Here is an 11,469-nt window from a genome sequence, read left to right as displayed (position 1 = left end):
CCCGTTCCCGTTCCCGCTCGAGACACCTTGATTTTTATTTATGGAAATTGAAATAAATCGTTTCGTATATCAAATCACTTTTAACACAACTGCTACCGTATACAATTTTACAATTACACTTGTGCTAAATTTTTCACAATACACGATCGGTCATTGATATGAAATTTCACTAGGCAACCATCATTAAAGTTCCAAATTTAAATTTTATTTGCTAGAATTAATCGTATCAGGCAGCTTGGTTTAGATGTCTCTGTTAGGGAACACATTTCGGTAGCAACAAAAGTTCCCCCTACTTTCATGTATTTGCAATGCCTATTTCCATCAGGCTGCTTGGTTTTGAAGTCTGTGTTAGGGAACCGCCGCATGTGTCTTCAATTTCGACCAATTAGAAGTGGATATTTCCGTTAGGACAGAGGCTTAGATTTTCCAATTGTTCGATAGTTAGTTTCATGACATATATTATTTTATTCAATATCAAAAATTGTTATGAAGTGCCGAAATTGAATGACGTAAAAATTTCATCAATCCATCCTAAAATGACTGAGCAATAAGCGTTTGAATTTGGACAATTTTCACGATGTGCTCGATTTTAGATTTTCAATTTGTACAATTTGTATTTGTTATATTCTGCAAAATTGTACCGATTGATTTGTCGTTAGGTTTTCCCATCAAGTTTATTATTATAAGACGATTGTAAATTATAGAAACGAATGTTAATTTTTGACACTACAATCGCTAAATATTTTTTGCAAAACCAAGCGTTAGCATCTTGTATATTGCCTAAAAACTGCCTTACGGAGGTCGGAGATTCCTCCGATAGCCTGTTGGACGGTACCCGGAACAGACGTGCTCACTTCGATTCTGGATACAACACAAGTGATGGAGGTTTCGATAGTAAGCGTTAGTCTCAGGAGGGTCTGGACGATAGTGGTGGCACCTATTCGCCCAAATGGTCGCCCATTCCAATCCACATATGCTTTAGTGGGAAACCACCACCAGCTTCAGTTGCACCAACAGCAGCAACATTTTCCTGTTGTCATCTGCGGGTACAACTGGTCTTTCTGTTCTGCTCAGTGATGAAAGCCACGGTGGTGGTGGCATAATACGTTCGCTTGAGGAAGAGTTCAAGAAAGGCATCGCGCTGCAGGATCAGCTTGAGCGAAAGTAGCTGTCGAATAAGAATAAGTAATATGATCGCATTCCAAGATCAACTAAACTATTTATTAATTCGTAGGGTCGATATTTCTTCAGAATATGATTTGACACTTGGAAGTGTCAAGTCCGATGAGAAAATACGAACGCTAGGAAATATCCAACCTTATAGGTAACCATAACATATTTTAATCATTCTTCGCCGATTGCCCGAAGTAACCAGACGAAGGAAAGTCGCGTCCAAGTTCCGTTATCGGTTACCGCATGATTGTTGTTTTTTTTGCCGCTGAAGAGTTCATTTCGCTATCTGGATAGTTCCCTCCTAAGTGATAAAAAAAAGTCACTCAAACGCGTACCAAATACGGAAGATACTTCTTCTGGGGACGAGTCAGCTAACCCTACAAAGCCTCCCTCCAAAAAACTAGCAAATCTCCCATCTGCCCTTAACGATCCCACTCTACCTTCAACCTCGTCTTCTCCCTCTGTTCTTCCCGCTCCTTCTCAACCTTCGTCTTCCCACTCTCAATCCCCGTCCTCGCCTTCCCCCCTGTTATTCCCACTCCCCGTGTAAAGGTCTATCCAGAAGATGCGCCCGGAACTGGTCCCTGGGTTGTTTTCTTCAGGCCTAAGCCAAATGGAAAGGCGTTGAGAGTCATGCAGATCGCGAAAGATCTGGCAAGGTATACCTCCGTTTCGGAAATTTCGAAGGTTAGACCAAACAAATTGCGAGTTGTCGTGAATGATCGAAAAGACGCAAACAAGATTGTTGTCGATCAGCATTTTACAATTGAGTATCGGGTCTACATTCCCTCTCACATAGTCGAAATTGAGGGTGTGATAACCGAAACGGGCTTGACGTGCGAATACATTACGAGTGAAGGTACCGGCCGTTTTAAAAAACTGCCCTCGACGACTGTTAAGATCTTGGGTTGCCGCCAGCTCGGAACAGTCTCCCATGAAGGAGAAGAAAAGAAATTTACGCCGTCCAACTCGTTTCGAGTCACCTTCGCTGGTTCAACTCTCCCTGACTACGTGATGGTAGATAAATTGAGGTTAGCCGTGCGACTTTTTATTCCAAAGCCAATGACTTGTCTAAAGTGCAAGTCAGTTGGTCACACGGCTGCTTGTTGTGCCAATAAAGAACGATGTGCCACTTGCGGAGAACAACATGAGGGGAAATCCTGCAGTGCGACTGAGCATAAGTGTCCATATTGCGGGGGATCCCCACACGTGCTCTCAGCTTGTGAAACATACAAGGCTCGCTGGGAGAAACAGAAGCGCTCTTTGAGGGAACGCTCTAAACGCACTTTCGCAGAAATTTTGAAGGGCGCTTCTCCACTGGCTCAAGAACAACAACCAATCAATACACACAATGTCTTCGCTACGTTGCCAGTTGACGAAATGGAAGCGGATACAGCTAACGGGGACACGCCGTTTATTTCTCAAGGGAATCCCCGGCGCAAAAATGTGACCACTCCCAAAGTTCAAGGACAAATCCCTCCGGTGATACCCCCTGTTAGCTTGCCCAAAAAATCGAGTGCAGCGGATAAGCAAAATCAGGTCCCTCCTGGCCTCCGTGGTAATAGTTCACCTTCGAACGACCCAGCACTCGAGGGGACATCAAAAACCCCAACTGTCCCTGTTTTTCCGTCAAGTTCAACTTCCCAATCGGGATTTATAAAGTTGTCTGACCTTGTGGATCAAATCTTCACGTGTTTTAATGTTTCCGACTCCATCAGAACCATTGTCACCGCAATGCTTCCAGTACTAAAGACAATTTTGCAGCAATTGATGCAAACATGGCCCCTCCTTGCAATGATTATCTCTCTTGATGTCTAATTTAAATAGAGAGGTCGGAGATATCACTGTTTTACAGTGGAATTGTCGTAGTCTTATCCCTAAATTGGATACATTCAAATTTCTAATTCATAAACTCAATTGTGATGTTTTTGCTCTGTCCGAAACCTGGCTCTCTTCTCAAAATGATCTCTCTTTCCACGATTTTAATATAATACGCTTGGACCGCGATGACAGATACGGAGGGGTACTATTGGGGATCAATAAGTGTCACTCATTCTTTAGAATTGACCTTCCACCTATTGGAGGGATCGAAGCTGTTGCTTGTCATGCAAACATCAGAGGCAAAGACCTCTGTATAGTCAGCTTGTATTGGCCTCCGAGAGCTGCGGTTAGCCGCAAGCAACTTGTTGACATGTGCTCACTCCTTCCTGAGCCACGATTGATCTTGGGAGACTTCAACTCTCACGGAACTGCCTGGGGGGAACCGTACGACGATAATCGTTCATCGTTGATATATGACCTTTGTAACAGCTTCAATATGACCGTTTTGAACACTGGGGAAACAACACGTGTACCTAAACCTCCTGCTAAACCAAGTGCTCTTGACCTCTCGCTTTGCTCGAATTCACTATCGTTAGATTGCAAGTGGAATGTAATCCAGGATCCCAACGGTAGTGATCACTTGCCAATCAAAATTTCTATCACCAATGGGTTGAATTCTTCTGAATCAATAAACATGGCATACGACCTCACAAGACACATTGACTGGAAAAAATATGCGGACGCGATTGCTCTAGCCATCAATTCCAGAGATGGTTTGCTTCCATTGGAGGAGTATAACTTCATTTCTCGTTTGATCTATGACAGCGCGGTTCGCGCTCAAACGAAACCCATCCCAGGTTCCACTATTCGTCGAAGGCCTCCCAATCCATGGTGGGATGGCCAGTGTTCCAAGCTTTATGGAGATAAATCGAATGCATTTAAAGCTTTTCGGAAACGTGGAACCATTGAGAATTTTCAAACGTATTTGGACCCTGAAAATCAATTTAAAAACTTGATCAAAGGGAAAAAACGTGCTTATTGGCGAAATTTCGTGGGAGGTTTATCACGAGAAACGTCAATGAAAAAATTATGGAAAGTGGCTCGAAACATGAGAAATCGCTCTTCACCCAATGAAAGCGAGGAATATTCACATCGATGGATTTTTAATTTTGCACGAAAGGTTTGTCCCGATTCCGCTCCAGTGCAAAGAATTATTCGAGATATACCACAAGATAGGTGCGATCTTGATTCCGAGTTTTCGATGGTAGAATTCTCTCTTGCTCTCCTTTCATGTAACAATTCTGCTCCGGGATCGGATAGAATTAAGTTCAACTTGCTGAAAAATCTCCCTGATGTGGCGAAACATCGCTTGTTGAACTTATTCAATCGGTTTCTGGAGCATAATATTGTTCCAGATGATTGGAGACAAGTACGAGTTATAGCTATTCAAAAACCCGGAAAACCCGCGTCCGACTTCAATTCGTACCGCCCAATAGCAATGCTGTCTTGTATACGGAAATTGTTGGAGAAAATTATCTTGTTTCGCCTTGATCGATGGGTTGAAACGAATGGCCTACTCTCAGATACACAATATGAGTTCCGCAGAGGCAAGGGGACGAATGATTGTCTTGCGTTGCTTTCTTCAGAAATTCAAATGGCTTACGCCGAAAAAAAACAAATGGCTTCAGTATTCTTGGACATAAAGGGGGCCTTTGATTCTGTTTCAATAGAGGTTTTGTCAGACAAATTACAATCTCGGGGTCTGCCGCCTCTATTGAATAATATGTTATATAACTTGCTTTGTGAGAAACATTTGAACTTTTCTCACGGAGATTCGGCAGTAAGTCGGGTCTCTTACATGGGACTCCCCCAGGGCTCATGTTTAAGCCCCCTTTTGTACAACTTCTACGTAAGCGACATTGACAATTGCCTTACACAAAATTGCAGCCTAAGACAACTTGCAGATGATGGAGTGGTGTCTGTCGTAGGATCAAACGAATCCGACCTGCAAGAATCCTTACAAGATACTTTGAACAATTTTTCAACCTGGGCCATTGGGCTAGGGATCGAATTCTCCACGGAGAAAACAGAGATGGTGGTTTTTTCTAGGAAGCATAAACCAGCAAAACCAAAGCTTCAACGTTTGGGTAAACCGATCACTCATGCTATGTCATTCAAGTATCTTGGGGTCTGGTTCGACTCTAAATGTACTTGGGGGCCCATATTAGGTATCTGAGTAAAAAATGTCAACAAAGAATAAACTTTCTCCATACAATTACCGGCACCTGGTGGGGAGCCCATCCCGAAGATCTTATAATGTTGTATCGAACAACTATTCTCTCATTGATGGAGTATGTATGAGTTTCTGTTTTCAATCAGCTGCCAAAACACACCTCATTAAACTCGAGCGAATTCAGTATCTTTGTCTCCGTATCGCGTTGGGATGTATGCCCTCAACGCATACCATGAGTCTCGAGGTTTTGGCAGGCCTACTCCCACTAAAAGATCGCTTCAATTTATTATCTCTTCGGTTCCTCATCCGGTGTAAGGTTATGAACCCATTGGTGATCGGAAATTTTGAGCAGCTGATCGAGCTAAATTTTCATTCTGGATTCATGAGCTCATATCATGAATTCGTCTCCATGCAGGTTAATCCTTCTTCGTATATTCCCAACCGTGTTTGTTTTCCTGACTACATCAATTCCTCTGTGCATTTTGATCTGTCCATGAAGCAGGATATCCATGGAACATCAGACTATCTTCGATCGAGGATCGTTCCAACGATCTTCGATGCAAAGTATGGGGATATCAATTGTGATAATATGTACTTTACTGATGGGTCCTCTATGAATGAGTCCACAGGATTTGGAGTGTTCAACGAATTTTTTAGCACCTCACACAGTCTTCAGAATCCTTGCTCAGTGTATATTGCTGAATTGGCAGCGATACACTGGGCGCTGGACAGCGTCGCCTCACGACCTGTTGAACACTATTACATTGTAACGGATAGTCTTAGCTCTGTCGAAGCTATCCGTTCAGTGAGGCCGGAAAAGCACTCGCCGTACTTCCTTGAGAGAATACGAGAAATTTTGAGTGCTTTATCCAGACGCTGTTATGTCATTACCTTTGTCTGGGTCCCTTCACATTGCTCAATTCCGGGTAATGAGAGGGCTGACTCATTAGCAAAGGTAGGTGCCATTGAAGGCGATATTTATCAGCGTCAAATCGCCTTCAATGAATTTTATTCTTTAGTCCGCAAAAATACCATAGTTAACTGGCAACGCAAATGGAACGAAGATGAATTGGGCCGGTGACTCCACTCGATTATCCCTAAGGTTAGCCTCAAACCATGGTTCAAAAGTCTGGACTTGAGTCGGGACTTTATTCGCACCTTCTCCCGACTCATGTCCAATCACTGTTCGTTAGATGCGCTACTCTTTCGTATTAATCTTGCCGACAACAATCTTTGTGTTTGTGGCCAAGGTTACCACGACATCGAGCACGTTGTTTGGTCGTGCGAGCTGTATCTTGTCGCCAGATCGAATTTAGTAGTCACCCTTCGGGCCCGAGGAAGGCAGCCCATGATTCCGGTGAGAGACGTGTTGGCTCGGTTAGACCTTGATTACATGTCCCAAATATATGTATTCCTTAAAGCTATCGATCTTCGTGTGTGATTATCCTTACACCCTTAGTTTTTCCTTTTCCTTTTCCTTTGTGAGAGATCGGATCCCTTCTTAAGAATAAGATGAAATGTAAATACATATTAGATATAAGATAGGTTTAAGAATTGAGTGTGATGAGTGTGATTGAGAGTGTGAGTGTGATCATTGTCTATATATCCTCATATCCCCTCCTTTTCCTGAAGAAAATATGTCACCCTTCTAAACTCGAGTCGACCGCGAGTAATCGGTTTCCTATATTATTAACATTAGAATTAAGGAAAAATGTTTATATACTAGTAACAATACAGTAAGGAGTTCGGCTCCTTTAAACCTATGTAACTGAGCCTGTAAAAATAAACGATTTAAATAAAAAAAAAAAAGCATATTTTAATATTCCTCCAATACAATATTCATGACTATTCGAATTAAAATAATGTGTGGTAAACAATACGTTCACTGAAATTTCTTTATTACCCTACAAACATGAAATTATTTTTCGCGACCATTGCTGAAATTCATGACCTTGCACGATCTTCGTCCAGCAGCCAGTTCGAACATTTCTTTGAATGAGTTGATTTATTAATCAACTTTTTTAGAAAAATTTGTAACTTCTCGTTTTGTCAACCAGAAAACAACTGATAGCATCCATTCAATAATAATGATCAACACTGGACATCCTGATGTATCCATGTTAATCTTGATTATATCATGTACGGCCGCTTCCTTATTAGTTCCATCCACGTCGATCTGCAATTTTCAACAGATTTGATTGTGTCAGTCAAATTTCCCTGTAATATTCGAAGAAATTCATAATTCATAATAATCGGGTGGTATTTGTGTGACCAGACCAATTGCATCGCTGACTATGCCAAAAAGCACACAACCCGTTGTCGCCGTCGTTCGCTCACCAAAGTTTTGCATCACGAGCGAACCGTGGCGGAATACATTGACCATATCACCGAGATCGCATTGAGCAACCTTTGGTACTTGCTATCGTTCGTCGTCCGTTGCTGCGGCCCTTCAAATAAAAACAAAAATTGTTCGTATTATAAACAGAGCTACGGAAATCCTACTTACCCATCTTTTAGGCAAACAAATAAATTGTTCTGTTATCCGCCCGAGGAAATCACTGTCATCCAATTTGGTTAATAGTCGCGAGCGATCTCCTCAAAATTACCTCCAGCGTGACAGATCGCATCAAATCACCCACTAAAATGAAGTCGCCTGTAAAAAAAACCATTACTCTGAGGAATCCAAGTTATTAATCTTGTTTACCCTTGGTTTTACAATATAATGCCAACACGTTAATGAAATGGTTACAATCGTACAGTTGAATTGATGCTAGCTAATACACGACGGTTAAACTCAATGAGAGAATAGCACGCGCCCTTGATTCCCTTCTCGCTAACTTGAGTGAGGGCTCCATCCGCGTAGTGATAGATGATAATCCTTCCTACTTTGGGTTCCGGTTCCGCTTGATGTACCAGTGCTGTGCCGACGATGCAATAAGTATTCGAGTCGTTACCCAACTTCGCCGAAATCAGTGACATAGTATACTTCGTTTGCATGAATTGATGTGCATGTGCAACTCGAACGTATTCTGATCGATGATAAGTAGATTGTGAATTTCAACTTCTTGACCAAACTCGGCACTGCTGGCTCCTGGCTTAAGCATTGCCATGCTGCTCGAGTAAGTTACATTTGTCGTCTGAGTCACGTGCTCTGTCTCGAAGGAGTCAGACCACTCGAGTCCTGAAGATTCATTCGCACCGTTATAACACCAAACTATTGAGAAGCTTCCTGTTCCTATTTGTACCGTTCGAATGTGCAGCTTTTGAATTTCATTAATTGTACCAAGAATAACTGAATATTCGGTTCCAAGAGCCGAACTGTCCTGATACGTTCCGGCATTAAGTGAGCACATATGATTTACTTCCTTCAGGTTGACATTCGAGAAAACCGCTGCCGAATGGTTCCGAACGGCTGGAGCTTTCGTTCAAGGGTGAATGTGACAGTGCTGAGGGAGGGAAAAGAATGTTATTATTGTGAACATGTGCAATTGGCCGTTTCATACCTCTAGTGCTCCGACTTGCCTGCTTCAATTTTGATATAATAAATGTCACATGCAGTTACACACGCAAGCTGACATGAATTTCACGCGACTACACTAATGCATTTATCATCCGGCGGATTCCATTCACATATCATCGATTTGTTGTCACATTGGATCAATCGTTATGAATTAACCCGAATAACTTGGTCATAATCAAATTCGCACAGTAAAATGTCTGCGGATCACTCAGAAAACCGGGAATTTCCGTTTTTCCCGACAAAAACTGTACACAATGTAGGAATCTCAAATGAAAACAAAACAGAAGTGAAAAAATAAAAAAAACATCTCTCATGGATGTCGATAAAACAGTTTACCAAACAAATCTAGTACACAGAAATACGGCCCTAAATGAGGATAGCTTTTTCTTTGACGACGTATCGTATCCGACAAATCAATATACGGATACGGCCGTAAATGAGAATAAGGGTGATAGTAAACATTAGAATACTTATTTTGATATAAGAAGAAATAAAAAAAAGAAACATTTTGGTTCGTGACGAGTTCGGTTTATTTTCTATGTGATGAAAGTAATGCGAAAAATATTCTTTGGAAATATGTAATTGTTTTCTGTATATCCTCTTTCAACGTTATTCGTTGACACATTCATTTTTGTACCATTTGAGTAACTGACTGTTATGCCTGGTATGTGAACTTCCTATCTTCCCGGCTACTAAACAATCAAAGTTTAACACAACCAAAACCACAACCAAGGCGCTTGTATAAATGTATAACAGGTGAAGCAACATCATCACTTTAATGAGAAGGCTATTACGGTTTGTGGAGCGGGGGTTGTTTGTTTTGTTATTGCTAGGATACGACATTTTTGCATTTTCACATGCGAGAGTAGTGGATGAACTGGATGAGAATGAAATTCTACAAAATCATCCCGTCTTTCTCACATAAATTCGCGAAAGCCGAACAAAGTAGGCATCGTTCGAATAAGCGTCGCAGCAGTTTGTAGAGAGCCGCCGGCAGCGTTCTCATGCTATTTGTAAACAATACCGACAGCAATTCCAATATGGCTGAAAGTGCATTTCATATGATTGTTTCACCTGGTATATATAGAGGCGCCTTGACCACAACCAAGTGAATCTTCCCACCTTCTATTTTTCATCTCGCGTCTATTCCACGATAAATACAATACGGTAGCGCGACTTATGAAAAAGGCCTATCAGTCATCATGGATTTTTTCTGCTGTGTTTGTAAACTATTTGCAATATTTTGCAATATTTTTTTTGCTCTCTGTGTGTGGAATTGTTTTGGTTATTCTGAATTTCTGCAGGAAGAGAGTGTTGATGGATATAGCAAAGTTGTGATGTTAAAATGACTGGAAATGTGTCAATAAGAGCATTGAAAAGTTGAAAGGTAAGTATTTTACGATTAAAACCAGGTTTGTAATATACTCTTATTTTATGTTTCAGCTCAAGCGCTGAAACAAGTGGCGCATTCAATGAACACATTCCAGCAATTGCACACTCTCACTACTGTTAGCTACGATGCGAAGCACGCAAAGGAAGGTATTGCAAAGGCACCTTCCGCTGCTCCATCGGAAATAGGATCGGAACCAGACAATGAGGCGAAAACTGAGCAGTCACGGGGGAGCAGTGCCGATAAGGAGAATCAGCATTAACGCAGGATTTTACTTTCGAAGTAATAGGAACCTACTCCGAAGAAAATGTGTAAGTAATCGACCAAACACATTGGGTTGACAATATTTACGACTTTGTTCACAGGGACAAGAAGCACAAGCGCGATCGGTTGTTGGAAAAATGTCCCTGTTGCACTGTATCATGCAGAAAAAAATATAATGGAAACGGTTCAACGATCGTCTATCAGGAGAAAACAACAATTCAGAGCTTAGATGGAAAGTGCGAAACAAACTATAAAGTAAATTTGAATCAAACAAAACTCGATTTTATTTCATGATACTAATGATTTACCGATCGACATGGAATTTCATCATAAGTGATCTCTCCCCAGCGGTGATATTCTTCGGCATCGTATCGTCCGTGAGCAATTCCACCCCCACAGAACAGAAGAGAACGAATCGAACCATGCCGCGCCCGGCCAAGTCCTTTCTGGGGCCAAGGTTTGCGTCCTAAGTCTTTTACGGTTAAAGCTAGGTTTGTAATATACTCTGTCTTATTTTATGTTTCAGCTCAAGCGCTGAAACAAGTAGCGCATTCAAAGAACACATTCCAGCGATTGCACACTCTCACTACTATTAGCTTCGATGCGAAGCGCGCAAGGAAAGGTATTGCAAAGGCACATTCCGCTGCTCCATTGGAAATGGCTGTAGGATCGGAGCCAGACAATGAGGCGAAAACTGAGCATCCACGGGGGAGCAGTGCCGATAAGGAGAATCAGAAATAATGCGGAAAAAGTAAAAAGCCGTCGAAGAAATAGGAATCCGCTCCGAATAAAATGTGTCAGTAATCGACCAACCACATTGGATCGACAATATTAACGACTGTGAACAAAGTCGATCCCGACAAGAAGCACAAGCGCGATGAGTTGTCGGAAAATGACCCTGTTGTACTGTATCATGCATATAAAAAAGAATGGGAACGGTTCAAAGATCGTCTACCAGGAGAAAACAACCATTTTGAGCTTAGATGGAGAGTGCGAAATAAACTGTTAGGTGAAAAGTAATCATCTCTTACAACATTCCGTCATTGACTGCCAAATTCCGCCCAAAAC

The 11,469-nt window shown here is 41.7% G+C and overlaps 1 long non-coding RNA gene across 2 annotated transcripts; it reads right to left on the bottom strand.

Annotated features, from left to right (window-relative positions):
- Positions 1 to 7,114: 7,114 nt before the first annotated feature.
- LOC129762377 (uncharacterized) lies at positions 7,115 to 9,016 on the bottom strand. 2 transcript variants are annotated; one of them, XR_008740606.1, is made up of 5 exons: positions 8,731 to 9,016; positions 7,932 to 8,673; positions 7,730 to 7,880; positions 7,505 to 7,674; positions 7,115 to 7,444 (listed from the first exon to the last, which is right to left on the bottom strand). It is a non-coding gene; the product is annotated as an uncharacterized LOC129762377 (long non-coding RNA). The 2 variants fall into 2 exon arrangements; XR_008740605.1 differs by having other exon boundaries at positions 7,734 to 7,880.
- Between the last annotated feature and the right edge of the window lie 2,453 nt (positions 9,017 to 11,469).

The sequence above is a fragment of the Toxorhynchites rutilus genome, chromosome 1 (genome assembly GCF_029784135.1).
Source record: "Toxorhynchites rutilus septentrionalis strain SRP chromosome 1, ASM2978413v1, whole genome shotgun sequence".
Classification (NCBI taxonomy): domain Eukaryota; kingdom Metazoa; phylum Arthropoda; class Insecta; order Diptera; family Culicidae; genus Toxorhynchites; species Toxorhynchites rutilus.
This window is presented reverse-complemented; position numbering and strand designations above follow the sequence as displayed.